General features: G+C 47.8%; 1 protein-coding gene across 17 annotated transcripts in view; it reads left to right on the forward strand.

Annotated features, from left to right (window-relative positions):
* The first annotated feature begins 1,073 nt into the window (after positions 1-1,073).
* The window catches only part of LOC147062080 (uncharacterized), a 38,322-nt gene continuing 23,569 nt past the window's right edge, over positions 1,074-15,826 (forward strand). For 11 of the 17 annotated variants that reach the window (XM_085924006.1, XM_085923996.1, XM_085923933.1 and 8 more), the window contains exon 1: positions 12,582-15,463. The gene's annotated coding sequence lies outside the window, so the exon portion shown is untranslated. Of the gene's footprint in view, positions 3,895-4,290; positions 4,417-5,357; positions 5,484-5,889; positions 10,168-10,573; positions 10,700-12,577; positions 15,464-15,826 lie in introns of those variants that run through there. The other 6 variants (XM_085924061.1, XM_085923941.1, XM_085923978.1 and 3 more) reach the window with 5 other exon arrangements.

A 15,826-nucleotide genomic window follows, 5' to 3' on the forward strand; every position in this document is an offset into this window, starting at 1 on the left:
TATATATATTGCATATGCACGATATATATGCATATATATATCGTATGCATATATATATGCATACGATATATATATGCATACGATATATATATATATATATATATATATATATATATATATATATATATATATATATATATATATATATATATATATATATATATATATATCGTGCTGCGCAGGTGTGTGTAATCAAAGGCCGGCGGTCTCCATTTTGGCAGCGGTGAAACACGAGGTAAGAACGATGTATTACAAGTTAACTACTACCAACAATCGTAATAATATGGAGAGTGAAATAATAAACAAATTTATTAAATGATACGATAGACTATTGTCGTACTAATATTGGTAGTATTGTAGTAAATGTTCTCGTTCGCGCGTAGCTTAGCGCTAATTTAGCATTCGGGGTAGCACGAGCTTGTAGCTTAGCCCACCATACTTTGAGATTTTTTTTCTAAACCGCTTTACAAATGTATGTAAAAGTGTTGATAACCTGCTTGAATATTATTATTGCCATATTGTGGCCGAGTTTAACAGTTACTACTATGTTGATTGTATAGTGCTGCGCAGGTGTGTGTAATCAAAGGCCGGCGGTCTCCATTTTAACAGCGGTGAAACACGAGGTAAGAACAATGTATTACAAGTTAACTACTACCAACAATCGTAATAATATGGAGAGCGCAATCATAAATAACTTTATAAATGATACGACAAACTATTGGACTAATATTGGGAGTATGGTAGTAAATTGTACCGTTTGAACAGAACCGTTTATAGACTTGCCCCTATATATGGGAAAACTTAAAGGTACGTCTCGTGAAAAATGTGTTTATCTTGTCTATTTGAAAATATGATGTGTAGTAATGCTTTGTTTTCAATTGGTTGATATTCATAGTGTATTTTGGTGTCTTTAACTGCCCAAAAGTGTTGATAACCTGCTGGAATAATATTATTGCCATATTGTGGCCGAGTTTAACAGTTACTACTATGTTGATTGTATAGTGCTGCGCAGGTGTGTGTGTAATCAAAGGCCGGCGGTCTCCATTTTAACAGCGGTGAAACACGAGGTAAGAACGATGTATTACAAGTTAACTACTACCAACAATCGTCATAATATGGAGAGTGCAATCATAAATAACTTTATAAATGATACGACAAACTGTTGGACTAATATTGGGAGTATGGTTGTAAATGTTCTCGTTCGCGCGTAGCTTAGCGCTAACTTAGCATTCGGGGCACCACGAGCTTGTAGCTTAGCCTACCATGCTTCGATATTTTTTTTTCTAAACCGCTTTACAAATGTATGTAAAAAGTGTGTACCGTTTGAACAGAACGGTTTATAGACTTCCCCCTATATATGGGAAAACTTAAAGGTACGTCTCGTGAAAAATGTGTTTATCTTGTCTATTTGAAAATATGATGTGTAGTAATGCTTTGTTTTCAATTGGTTGATATTCATACTGTATTTTGGTGTCTTTAACTGCCCAAAAGTGTTGATAACCTGCTGGAATAATATTATTGCCATATTGTGGCCGAGTTTAACAGTTACTACTAGGTTGATTGTATAGTGCTGCGCAGGTGTGTGTAATCAAAGGCCAGCGGTCTCCATTTTAACAGCGGTGAAACACGAGGTAAGAACGATGTATTACAAGTTAACTACTACCAACAATCGTAATAATATGGAGAGTGCAATCATAAATAACTTTATAAATGATACGACAAACTGTTGGACTAATATTGGGAGTATGGTTGTAAATGTTCTCGTTCGCGCGTAGCTTAGCGCTAACTTAGCATTCGGGGCACCACGAGGTTGTAGCTTAGCCTACCATACTTCGAGATTTTTTTTCTAAACCGCTTTACAAATGTATGTAAAAGGTGTGTACCGTTTGAACAGAACGGTTTATAGACTTGCCCCTATATATGGGAAAACTTAAAGGTACGTCTCGTGAAAATGTGTTTATCTTGTCTATTTGAAAATATGATGTGTAGTGTTGCTTTGTTTTCAATTGGTTGATATTCATACAGTATTTCGGTGTCTTTAACTGCCCAAAAGTGTTGATAACCTGGTGGAATATCATTATTGCCATATTGTGGCCGAGTTTAACTGTGAGTTTGGCTCTATCGTGCTGCGCAGGTGTGTGTAATCAAATGCCGGCGGTCTTCATTTTAACAGCGGTGAAACACGAGGTAAGAGCGATGTATTATAAGTTAACTACTACCAACAATCGCAAAAATATGGAGAGTGCAATAATGAATAACTTTATAAATGATACGACAAACTATTGGACTAATATTGGGAGTATGGTAGTAAATGGTCTCGTTCGCGCGTAGCTTAGCGCGAACTTAGCATTCGGGGCACCGCGAGGTTATAGCTTAGCCTACCATACTTCGAGATTTTTTTTCCAAACCGCTTTACAAATGTATGGAAATGGTGTAAACCGTTAAAACAGAACGGTTTATAGACTTGCCCCTAAATATTGGAAAACTTAAAGGTATGTCTCGTGAAAAATGTGTATCTTGTCTATTTGAAAATATGTGTAGTGTTGCTTCGTTTTCAATTGGTTGATATTCATACAGTATTTTGGTGTCTTTAACTGCCCAAAAGTGTTGATAACCTGCTGGAATATTATTATTGCCATATCATGGCCGAGTTTAACAGTTACTACTTAGGTTGATTGTATAGTGCTGCGCAGGTGTGTGTAATCAAAGGCCGGTGGTCTTCATTTTAACAGCGGTGAAACACGAGGTAAGAACGATGTATTACAAGTTAACTACTACCAACAATCGGAATAATATGGAGAGTGCAATAATAAACAAATTTATTAAATGATACGACAAACTGTTGGACTAATATTGGGAGTATGGTTGTAAATGTTCTCGTTCGCGCGTAGCTTAGCGCTAACCTAGCATTCGGGGCACCACGAGGTTGTAGCTTAGCCTACCACGCTTCGGGATTTTTTTTCTAAAGCACTTTACAAATGTATGGAAATGGTGTGTACCGTTAGAACAGAACGGTTTATAGACTTGCCCCTAAATATGGGAAAACTTAAAAAAAAAAAAAAAAACTTTACAAATGTATGGGAATGTTGTGTACTGTTAAAACGGTTTTATAGACTTGCCCTTAAATATTGTAAAACTTAAAGGAATGTCTTGTGAAAAATGTGTTTATCTCGTCTATTTGAAAATAGTGTTGCTTCATTTTCAATTGGTTGATATTCATACAGTATTTTGGTATCTTTGACTGCCCAAAAGTGTTGATAACCAGCCGGAATATTGCCACATTGTGGCCGGGTTTGAGGGTTTAAGCGTTTTAGGGGTGTTTCATATTTCATGTTATGTTGTTGTATACTTCTGCTTTAATACTACAAATCATGTTTTAATACGGATATAAACTTTCATAAAATCCTTTGGTTTTACTTTTAACTAATGCTAACAAACCTAGATCAATGTTGAGGTCATAAATCCAATATAAAACTAATATAAAACCAATATTTAAACACAAGTTTTGCAGTAACACTTGTAGGCAAAAAATATAACAATACTTACGGGCATATATTATGTATACTAATAACCCATTGACGCTAAGTGGCTCAACTCTTTGTATTCTACTGAAGCATGAAATCATTTACAAACTGTTTTTCTATAACTCTTCCTACATTCACAATAAATCTACATTCTTTTCAATTATGCTATTACTGTAGGTTTTTATGAAAAAAAAAAAAAAAGAAAATTAAAAATAAATCTTTTGTCACTGTTTTTTTTTTTTAGGGGGCTGCGCGAGTTGCATTGGCCCGCATTTCAATAGAGTACTGTAAGTTCCATGTGTGTTCATTTGGGGTTCCAAAAATTACATGTGCTATTATGATCTGAATACTTGGGGAGAGCAGCAAACAAGTAAGTCATTATCACTCATTTCCAGAGGTCACACTTAACAACAAGTATTTTAGTATTTCTCAGATGTTTTAGTTTTGTTTGAGCTTAATGCTAACATACAATGTTAACAAACCTAGATCAATGTTGCAGTCGTTATGATTCCAATATTTGAACACAAACTTTGCAGCAACACTTTTAGGCAGATAATATAACAATACTCACAGGCATTTATGTATACTAAAAACTCATTGATGTTTAGTGGCTCAACTCTTTGTATTATACTGTAGCATGAAATCATGATGTTCAAACAGTTTTTCTTTAATTCTTTACATTCTTTTCAATTGTGCTATTACTGTAGGTTTTTATAAAGTGAAAAACAAACAAAAAACATTTTTCTTTTCTCATTGTTTTTTTTAGGGGTTTGCTCCAATTGCATTTGCCTTCATTTCAATGGTGTACTGTAAATTCCATGTGTGTTCATTTGGAGTTCCGAAAATTACGTCAACCATTATGATCTGAATACTTGAGGAGAACAGCAAACAAGTAAGTCATTATCACTCATTTCCAGAGGTCACACTTTACAAGTATTTTAGCGTTTCTCGGATGTTTTCGTTTTGTTTGAGCTTCATGCTATCATACAACGCTAACAAACCTAGATCAATGTTGCAGTCGTGACAACGCAAATATAACGTCAATATTTAAATACAAACTTTGCAGCAACACTTGAAGGCAGAAAATATAGCAATACTCATGGGCATATATTATATGTACTAAAAACAGATTGATGTTTAGTGGCTCAATTCTTTGTATTATACTGTAGCATGAAATCATGATGTTCAAACCGTTTTTCTGTAATTCTTTACATTCTTTTCAATTGTGCTATTACTGTAGGTTTTTTTAAAGTGAAAAACAAACAAAATAAACAAATTTTATTTTGCCATTGTTTTTTTAAGGTGGCTGTGCAAATTGCCTTTGCGTTCATTTCAGTGGTGTACTGTGAGTTCCATGTGTGTTCATTTGGAGTTCTGAAAATTACGTCAGCCAATATGATATGAATACATGAGGAAATCAGCAAACAAGAAAGTCATTACTACTCCTTTCCAAAGGTCACACTTTACCACAAGTATTTTACCATCTTTCGGATTTTTTAATTTGGTCTGAGCTTAATGCTAACATACAATGCTAACAAACCTAGATCAATGTTGCAGTCATGATAGCTCCAATATTTGAACACAAACTTTGCAGCAACACTTGGAGGCAGAAAATATAACAATACTCACGGGCAGACTATATTATGTATACTAAAAACTGATTGAAGCTTAATGGCCCAAGTCTTTGTATTATACTGAACATTGAAATCATGAATTAAAGGGAGTTGTTCTGTAATTCTTTAAATTCTTTTCAATTATGCTATGACTGGGTTTTTATAAAGTAAAAAAACAACAAAATAAAAATTTTTTCTATTGTCATGTTTTTTTTTCAAGGGGGCTGCATGAATTGCATTTGCGTTCATTTCAATGGTGTACTGTAAGTTCCAAGTGTGTTCATTTGGAATTCTAAAAATGACGTCAGCCATTATGATATGAATACATGAGGAAATCAGCAAACAAGTAAGTCATTATTACTCATTTCCAAAGGTCACACTTTACGACAAGTATTTTGGAATCTTCCGGATGTTTTAGTTTTGTCTGAGCTTAAGGCTAACATACAATGCTAACAAACCTAGATGAATTTTGCAGTCATTATAGCTCCAATATTTGAACACAAACGTTGCAGCAACACTTGTTGGCAGAAAATATAACAATACTTGCAGGCATACTATATTATGTACACTAGAAACTGATTGAAGCTTAGTGGCCCAACTCTTTGTATTGTACTGAAGCATGAAATCGTGAAGTACAAAGTGTTTTTCTGTAATTCTTTACATTCTTTTCAATTATGCTATTACTGTAGGTTTTTATGAAGTCAAATACAAACAAAATATACTGGTTTTATTTTGTCATTGTTTCTTTTTAGGGGACTGCGCAAATTGCATTTGCGTTCATTTCAATGATGTACTGTAAGTTCCATGTGTGTTCATTTGGAGTTCTGGAAATTACGTCAGCCATTATGATATGAATACATGAGGAAAACAGCAAACAAGTAAGTCTTTACCACTCATTTCCAGAAGTCACACTTTACGACAAGTATTTTAACATCTCCCGGATGTTTTAGTTTTGTCTGCGCTTAATGCTAACATACAATGCTAACAAACCTACATCAATGTTGCAGTCATGATAGCTCCAATATTTGAACACAAACTTTGCAACAACACTTGTAGGCAGAAAATAACAATACTCACGGGCATAGTATATTATGTATGCTAAAAACTGATTGAAGCTTAGTGGCTCAATTATTTTGTTGGCTGCAACCCACCCAATACAGATTTGACACATTTGTGTAGAAAATGTGATGAATGCAAAGCTTGGTTAGCTTGATGCTAACACATTATGGAAAACACCATCGACAGACTAACACAGCTAGCATCACAGTCTTTTGTTCGCAACCATGTCATGTGCCTGAGCCTGGTTGAAACTGCCCACCCCTGCCCTGCGCTTAGATGAAACTAGAACTGCCTTCCTGCCTGGCCAAAGCTGTTATTGCCTGCCTGGAATGCACCTGGATGAAGCTTTGACTGCCTCGCAGTCTGGTCTGCATGTTGATGAATTCATGAAAATCTGCCTGCCTGCCTGCCTTTTGCCTGGATGAAGCCATTATTGCCAGGCTGGCCTGCGCCTGGATGAAGCCATGACTGCCTGGCCTTCGCCTGGATAAAGCCACTGGCCTTACTGCCTGGCCTGCACCCGGATGAAGCCTTGACTGACTCCCTGGCCTGCCCCTGGATAAAGCCATGCCGGGACCGCCTTGGATGCGCCTGGACGAGGCCGGGACATCCTTGGATGCGTCTGGACGAGGCTGGGAAATCCTTGTATGCGCCTGGAGCACCTTGGATGCGCCTGGACGGCGCCGGGACCGTCTTGGATAAACCTGGACGGCGCTGGGACCGTCTTAGATGTGCCTGGACTACGCCGGGACCGCCTCATGCGCTGTCTGGACAAGGACGGGACCGCCCAGGATGCGCCTGGACCACGCCGGGGCTGCCTTGGATGTGCCTGGATGACGCCGGGACGGACCGCTTTGGATGTGCCATGGATGAGCTTTGAATGCGCCCGGACGACGTCGGGACCGACTTGAATGCGCCCGGACGACGCCGGGACCTTCTTGGCTGTGCTGGACGACGCCGGGACTGCCTTGGCTGCGTCTGGACGACGCCGGGACCGCATTGGATGCACCTGAACGTCGCCGGGACTGCATTGGATGCACCTGAACGTCGCCGGGACCGCCTTGGATGCACCTGGACGTCGCCAGGACTGCCTCGGATGCGTTTGGACGAAGCCAGGATCAACTTGGATGCGCCTGGACGACGGCGGGACCGCTTTGCATACGCCTGGATTCAGGGACCGCCTTGGTTGCGCCTGGACAGCCTTGGATGCTCCTGACGCGCCTTGGAGGCGCCTGGACGACCCCGGGATGCGCCATGGATGGGCCTGGATGACCCCGGGATGCGCCATGGATGCGCCTGGACGACGCCGGGACCACCTTGGATGGCCTGGACGACGCGAGGACAGCCTTGGATGCTCCCAACGCGCCTTGGAGGCGCCTGGACGACGCCGGGACCACTTTGGATTACGCCTTGGATGTGCTTGGACGACGCCGGGACATCCTTGGAAGGACGCCGGGACATTCTTGGAGGCGCCTGAACGAAGCCGGGACCGCCTTGGATGTGCCTGGACGACGCCGGGGCCGCCTTGGATGCGCCTGGACGTCGCCGGGACCGCCTCATGTGCCTGAACAACGACGCGACCGCCTTGGATGCGCCTGGACGACGCCGGGACTGGCTTGGATGCGCCTTGGACGCACCTTGTATGCGCCTTGGATGCGCCTGGACGACGCCGGGACTAGCTTGGATGCGCCTTGGACGCACCTTGTATGCGCCTTGGATGTGCCTGGATAACTTCAGGACCATCTTGTATGCGCCTGCACAACGCCGGGACCCCCATGGATGTGCCTGGACGACGCCGGGACCACCTTGGAAGGCCTGGACGACCCTGGGACCGCCTTGGATGCGCCTGGACGACGCTGGGACTGCCTTAGATGCGCCTGGATGAATGACGCCGGGACCGCCTTGGCTTCGTCTGGACGACGCCGGGACCGCCTTGGATGGCCTGGACGACGCGAGGACAGCCTTGGATGCTCCCAACGCGCCTTGGAGACGCCTGGACGACGCTGGGACCACTTTGGAATACGCCTTGGATGTGCTTGGACGATGCCGGGACCGCCTTGGCTTCGTCTGGACGACGCCGGGACCGCCTTGCCTGCGTTTGGACGACGCCGGGACTGCCTGGGATCCACCTGGACGAAGCCAAGACCGCCTTGGATGCTTCTGGACGAAGCCCAGACTGCCTTTCATGTGCCTGGACAAAGCCAGGAACGCCTTGGATGCTCCTTGGATGGGCTTTGGATGTGCCTGGACGAAGCCAAGACCGCCTTTCATGCGCCTGGACGAAGCCAAGACCGCCTTTCATGTGCCTGGACAAAGCCAGGAACGCTTTGGATGCGCCTGGATGAAGCCGGGACCGCATTGGATGCGCCTGGAATAGCCGGAACTGCCTCGGATGCGTTTGGACGACGCCAGGACCAACTTGAGTGTCGCCAGGAAGGCCCTGGATGCGCCTGGACGAAGCCGGGACCGCTTTGGATGCCCCTGGACGACGCCGGGACCGCCTTGATTCTGCCTTGGATGCGCCTGGACGAGGCCGGGACCACCTTGGATGCGCTTGGATGACGCCAGGACCGCCTCGCATGCGCCTAGATCGCCTAGATCGCCTAGATCGAGGGGCTGGACTCTCTTAGTTGCCCACGGTGAGAGGTAATTGGGAGGAACGCCGATCTTAACCCGAGCGGTCTTCTATTATTGGACTTCTGTGCTTGACACGGATTGCCAATAATGAACACCATGTTCAAACATAAGGGTGTCCATGCGTGCATCAGGACACCCTATGCCGCAGTATTCTGGTCCACCACACCATCCGGCGTCTCAGGAAGGGGAAGCAGTGCATCGTCAACACTGTTTACAGTGGAGATGGCGTGCTGCTGACCTCGACTCGGGACGTCGTGAGTCTGTGGGGAGAATACTTCGAAGACCTCCTCAATTCCGACACGCCTTCCATTGTGGAAGCAGGGCCTGGATACTCTGAGGCGGACTCTCCAATCTCTGGGGTCCAAGTCACTGAGGTAGTTAAAAAACTCCTCGGGGGCAAGGCCCCAGGGGTGGATGAGATCTGCCCAGAGTTTTTAAAGGCCCTGGATGTTGTTGGGCTGTCATGGCTGACACGCCTCTACCACATTGCGTGGACATCGGGGACGGTAGACATCGGCAGACCGGTCGATGTTCGACTCCGCCAAGGCTGCCCTTTGTCACCGATTCTGTTCATAACTTTTATGGACAGAATTTCTAGGCGCAGCCAAGGCATTGAGGGTGTCCGGTTTAAAGCCAGGACCACCTTGGATGCGCCTGGACGAAGGAGCCCGAGCTGGTGTGCGAGGCAGAAAAGCTCCGACTAGACATAGTCGGACCTGCCTCCTCACGCAGTTTGGTTTCCGGTTCAAGCCCTCTCGAGAGGGGTTGGACTCTCTTCCACTCTGGAAGTTGCCCACGGTGAGAGGCGTCAAGCAGGGGTGGGCATACTTATTGTCCCCCTCCCAGCTTGGCACCTGCACATTGGGGTTCACCCAGGTGAACGAGAGGGTAGCCTCCCTCCGCCTTCGGGTGGGGGGACGGGCTCTGACTTATGTTTGTGTCTATGCACCAAACAGCAGCTCAGAGTATCCACCCTTTTTGGAGTCCTTGGAAGAAATGCTGGCGAGCGTTCCTTCTGGGGACTCCGTCGTTCTACTACTGGGTGACTTCAATGCTCACGTGGGCAAGGAAAGTGAGACCTGGAAGGGCGGGATTGGGAGGAACGCCCTCCCCTCCCCCCCCTCCCCGAGTCACACTTTACAACAATGTTTTAGCTTAATGCTGACTTACAATTCTAACAAACCTAACTCATGTCATTATTTTTTTAGGGGGCTTCGCAAATTGCATTTGCCTTTATTTCAATGGTGTACTATAAGTTCCAAGTGTGTTCATTTGGAATTTTAAAAATGACGTCAGCCATTATGAAATGAATACATGAAGAAATCAGCAAACAAGTAAGTCATTATTACTCATTTCCAAAGGTCACAATTTACCACAAGTATTTTGGCATCTTCCGGATGTTTTAGTTTTGTCTGAGCTTAAGGCTAACATACAATGCTAACAAACCTAGATGAATTTTGCAGTCATTATAGCTCCAATATTTAAACACAAACGTTGCAGCAACACTTGTTGGCAGAAAATATAACAATACTTGCGGGCATACTATATTATGTACACTAGAAACTGATTGAAGCTTAGTGGCCCAACTCTTTGTATTGTACTGAAGCATGAAATCGTGAAGTACAAAGTGTTTTTCTGTAATTCTTTACATTCTTTTCAATTATGCTATTACTGTAGGTTTTTATGAAGTCAAATACAAACAAAATATACTGGTTTTATTTTGTCATTGTTTCTTTTTAGGGGACTGCGCAAATTGCATTTGCGTTCATTTCAATGATGTACTGTAAGTTCCGTGTGTGTTCATTTGGAGTTCTGGAAATTACGTCAGCCATTATGATATGAATACATGAGGAGAACAGCAAACAAGTAAGTCTTTACCACTCATTTCCAGAAGTCACACTTTACGACAAGTATTTTAACATCTCCCGGATGTTTTAGTTTTGTCTGCGCTTAATGCTAACATACAATGCTAACAAACCTACATCAATGTTGCAGTCATGATAGCTCCAATATTTGAACACAAACTTTGCAACAACACTTGTAGGCAGAAAATAACAATACTCACGGGCATAGTATATTATGTATGCTAAAAACTGATTGAAGCTTAGTGGCTCAATTATTTTGTTGGCTGCAACCCACCCAATACAGATTTGACACATTTGTGTAGAAAATGTGATGAATGCAAAGCTTGGTTAGCTTGATGCTAACACATTATAGAAAACACCATCGACAGTGTAACAGCTAGCATCACAGTCTTTTGTTCGCAACTATGTCATGTGCCTGAGCCTGGTTGAAACTGCCCACCCCTGCCCTGCGCTTAGATGAAACTAGAACTGCCTTCCTGCCTGGCCAAAGCTGTTATTGCCTGCCTGGAATGCACCTGGATGAAGCTTTGACTGCCTCGCTGTCTGGTCTGCATGTTGATGAATTCATGAAAATCTGCCTGCCTGCCTTTTGCCTGGATGAAGCCATTATTGCCAGGCTGGCCTGCGCCTGGATGAAGCCATGACTGCCTGGCCTTCGCCTGGATAAAGCCACTGGCCTTACTGCCTGGCCTGCACCCGGATGAAACCTTGACTGACTCCCTGGCCTGCCCCTGGATAAAGCCATGCCGGGACCGCCTTGGATGCGCCTGGACGAGGCCGGGACATCCTTGGATGCGCCTGGACGAGGCCGGGAAATCCTTGGATGCGCCTGGACCACCTTGGATGCGCCTGGACGGCGCCGGGACCGTCTTGGATGCGCCTGGACGGCGCCGGGACCGTCTTGGATAAACCTGGACGGCGCCGGGACCGTCTTAGATGTGCCTGGACTACGCCGGGACCGCCTCATGCGCTGTCTGGACAAGGACGGGACTGCCCAGGATGCGCCTGGACCACGCCGGGGCCGCCTTGGATGCGCCTGGATGACGCCGGGACGGACCGCTTTGGATGTGCCATGGATGAGCCTTGAATGCGCCCGGACGACGTCGGGACCGACTTGAATGCGCCCGGACGACGCCGGGACCTTCTTGGCTGTGCTGGACGACGCCGGGACCGCCTTGGCTGCGTCTGGACGACGCCGGGACCGCATTGGATGCACCTGAACGTCGCCGGGACCGCATTGGATGCACCTGAACGTCGCCGGGACCGCCTTGGATGCACCTGGACGTCGCCGGGACTGCCTCGGATGCGTTTGGACGAAGCCAGGATCAACTTGGATGCGCCTGGACCACGGCGGGACCGCTTTGCATACGCCTGGATTCAGGGACCGCCTTGGTTGCGCCTGGACGACGCCGGGACAGCCTTGGAAGCTCCTGACGCGCCTTGGAGGCGCCTGGACGACCCCGGGATGCGCCATCGATGCGCCTGGACGACCCCGGGATGCGCCATGGATGCGCCTGGACGACGCCGGGACCGCCTTGGATGGCCTGGACGACGCGAGGACAGCCTTGGATGCTCCCAACGCGCCTTGGAGACGCTGGGACCACTTTGGATTACGCCTTGGATGTGCTTGGACGACGCCGGGACATCCTTGGAAGGACGCAGGGACATTCTTGGAGGCGCCTGAACGAAGCCGAGACCGCCTTGGATGTGCCTGGACGACGCCGGGGCCGCCTTGGATGCGCCTGGACGTCGCCGGGACCGCCTCATGTGCCTGAACAACGACGCGACCGCCTTGGATCCGCCTGGACGACGCCGGGACTGGCTTGGATGCCCCTTGGACGCACCTTGTATGCGCCTTGGATGCGCCTGGACGACGCCGGGACTAGCTTGGGTGCGCCTTGGACGCACCTTGTATGCGCCTTGGATGTGCCTGGATAACTTCAGGACCATCTTGTATGCGCCTGCACAACGCCGGGACCCCCATGGATGTGCCTGGACGACGCCGGGACCACCTTGGAAGGCCTGGACGACGCTGGGACCGCCTTGGATGCGCTTGGACGACGCTGGGACCGCCTTGGATGCGCCTGGACGACGCTGGGACCGCCTTAGATGCGCCTGGATGAATGACGCCGGGACCGCCTTGGCTTCGTCTGGACGACGCCGGGACCGCCTTGGCTTCGTCTGGACGACGCCGGGACCGCCTTGGATGGCCTGGACGACGCGAGGACAGCCTTGGATGCTCCCAACGCGCCTTGGAGACGCCTGGACGACGCTGGGACCACTTTGGATTACGCCTTGGATGTGCTTGGACGACACCGGGACATCCTTGGAAGGACGCCGGAACATTCTTGGAGGCGCCTGAACGAAGCCGGGACCGCCTTGGATGTGCCTGGACGACGCCGGGGCCGCCTTGGATGCGCCTGGACGTCGCCGGGGCCGCCTTGGATGCGCCTGGACGTCGCCGGGACCGCCTTGGATGCGCCTGGACGACGCCGGGACTGGCTTGGATGCGCCTTGGACGCACCTTGTATGCACCTTGGATGCGCCTGGACGACGCCGGGACTAGCTTGGATGCGCCTTGGCCGCACCTTGTATGCGCCTTGGATGTGCCTGGATAACTTCAGGACCATCTTGTATGCGCCTGCACAACGCCGGGACCCCCATGGATGCGCCTGGACGACGCCGGGACCACCTTGGAAGGCCTGGACGACGCTGGGACCGCCTTGGATGCGCCTGGACGACGCTGGGACCGCCTTAGATGCGCCTGGATGAATGACGCCGGGACCGCCTTGGCTTCGTCTGGACGACGCCGGGACCGCCTTGGATGGCCTGGATGACGCGAGGACAGCCTTGGATGCTCCCAACGCGCCTTGGAGACGCCTGGACGACGCTGGGACCACTTTGGATTACGCCTTGGATGTGCTTGGACGACGCCGGGACATCCTTGGAAGGACGCCGGGACATTCTTGGAGGCGCCTGAACGAAGCCGGGACCTCCTTGAATGTGCCTGGACGACGCCGGGGCCGCCTTGGATGCGCCTGGACGTCGCCGGGACCGCCTCATGTGCCTGAACAACGACGCGACCGCCTTGGATGCGCTTGGACGACGCCGGGACTGGCTTGGATGCCCCTTGGACGCACCTTGGATGCGCCTTGGATGCGCCTGGACGACGCCGGGACTTGCTTGGATGCGCCTTGGACGTGCCTGGATAACTTCAGGACCATCTTGTATGCGCCTGCACAACGCCGGGACCCCCATGGATGCGCCTGGACGACGCCGGGACCACCTTGGAAGGCCTGGACGACGCTGGGACCGCCTTGGATGCGCCTGGACGAGGCCGGGACCGCCTTGGATGCGCTTGGATGACGCCAGGACCGCCTCGCATGCGCCTAGATCGCCTAGATCGAGGGGCTGGACTCTCTTAGTTGCCCACGGTGAGAGGTAATTGGGAGGAACGCCGATCTTAACCCGAGCGGTCTTCTATTATTGGACTTCTGTGCTTGACACGAATTGCCAATAATGAACACCATGTTCAAACGTAAGGGTGTCCATGTGTGCATCAGGACACCCTATGCCGCAGTATTCTGGTCCACCACACCATCCGGCGTCTCAGGAAGGGGAAGCAGTGCATCGTCAACACTGTTTACAGTGGAGATGGCGTGCTGCTGACCTCGACTCGGGACGTCGTGAGTCTGTGGGGAGAATACTTCGAAGACCTCCTCAATTCCGACACGCCTTCCATTGTGGAAGCAGGGCCTGGATACTCTGAGGCGGACTCTCCAATCTCTGGGGTCCAAGTCACTGAGGTAGTTAAAAAACTCCTCGGGGGCAAGGCCCCAGGGGTGGATGAGATCTGCCCAGAGTTTTTAAAGGCCCTGGATGTTGTTGGGCTGTCATGGCTGACACGCCTCTACCACATTGCGTGGACATCGGGGACGGTAGACATCGGCAGACCGGTCGATGTTCGACTCCGCCAAGGCTGCCCTTTGTCACCGATTCTGTTCATAACTTTTATGGACAGAATTTCTAGGCGCAGCCAAGGCATTGAGGGTGTCCGGTTTAAAGCCAGGACCACCTTGGATGCGCCTGGACGAAGGAGCCCGAGCTGGTGTGCGAGGCAGAAAAGCTCCGACTAGACATAGTCGGACCTGCCTCCTCACGCAGTTTGGTTTCCGGTTCAAGCCCTCTCGAGAGGGGTTGGACTCTCTTCCACTCTGGAAGTTGCCCACGGTGAGAGGCGTCAAGCAGGGGTGGGCATACTTATTGTCCCCCTCCCAGCTTGGCACCTGCACATTGGGGTTCACCCAGGTGAACGAGAGGGTAGCCTCCCTCCGCCTTCGGGTGGGGGGACGGGCTCTGACTTATGTTTGTGTCTATGCACCAAACAGCAGCTCAGAGTATCCACCCTTTTTGGAGTCCTTGGAAGAAATGCTGGCGAGCGTTCCTTCTGGGGACTCCGTCGTTCTACTACTGGGTGACTTCAATGCTCACGTGGGCAAGGAAAGTGAGACCTGGAAGGGCGGGATTGGGAGGAACGCCCTCCCCTCCCCCCCTCCCCGAGTCACACTTTACAACAATGTTTTAGCTTAATGCTGACTTACAATTCTAACAAACCTAACTCATGTCATTATTTTTTTAGGGGGCTTCGCAAATTGCATTTGCCTTTATTTCAATGGTGTACTATAAGTTCCAAGTGTGTTCATTTGGAATTTTAAAAATGACGTCAGCCATTATGAAATGAATACATGAAGAAATCAGCAAACAAGTAAGTCATTATTACTCATTTCCAAAGGTCACAATTTACCACAAGTATTTTGGCATCTTCCGGATGTTTTAGTTTTGTCTGAGCTTAAGGCTAACATACAATGCTAACAAACCTAGATGAATTTTGCAGTCATTATAGCTCCAATATTTAAACACAAACGTTGCAGCAACACTTGTTGGCAGAAAATATAACAATACTTGCGGGCATACTATATTATGTACACTAGAAACTGATTGAAGCTTAGTGGCCCAACTCTTTGTATTGTACTGAAGCATGAAATCGTGAAGTACAAAGTGTTTTTCTGTAATTCTTTACATTCTTTTCAATTATGCTATTACTGTAGGTTTTTATGAAGTCAAATAC

This window comes from Syngnathus leptorhynchus, chromosome 1 (assembly GCF_054491065.1).
Source record: "Syngnathus leptorhynchus isolate UIUO chromosome 1, UIUO_Slep, whole genome shotgun sequence".
Classification (NCBI taxonomy): Eukaryota; Metazoa; Chordata; class Actinopteri; order Syngnathiformes; family Syngnathidae; genus Syngnathus; species Syngnathus leptorhynchus.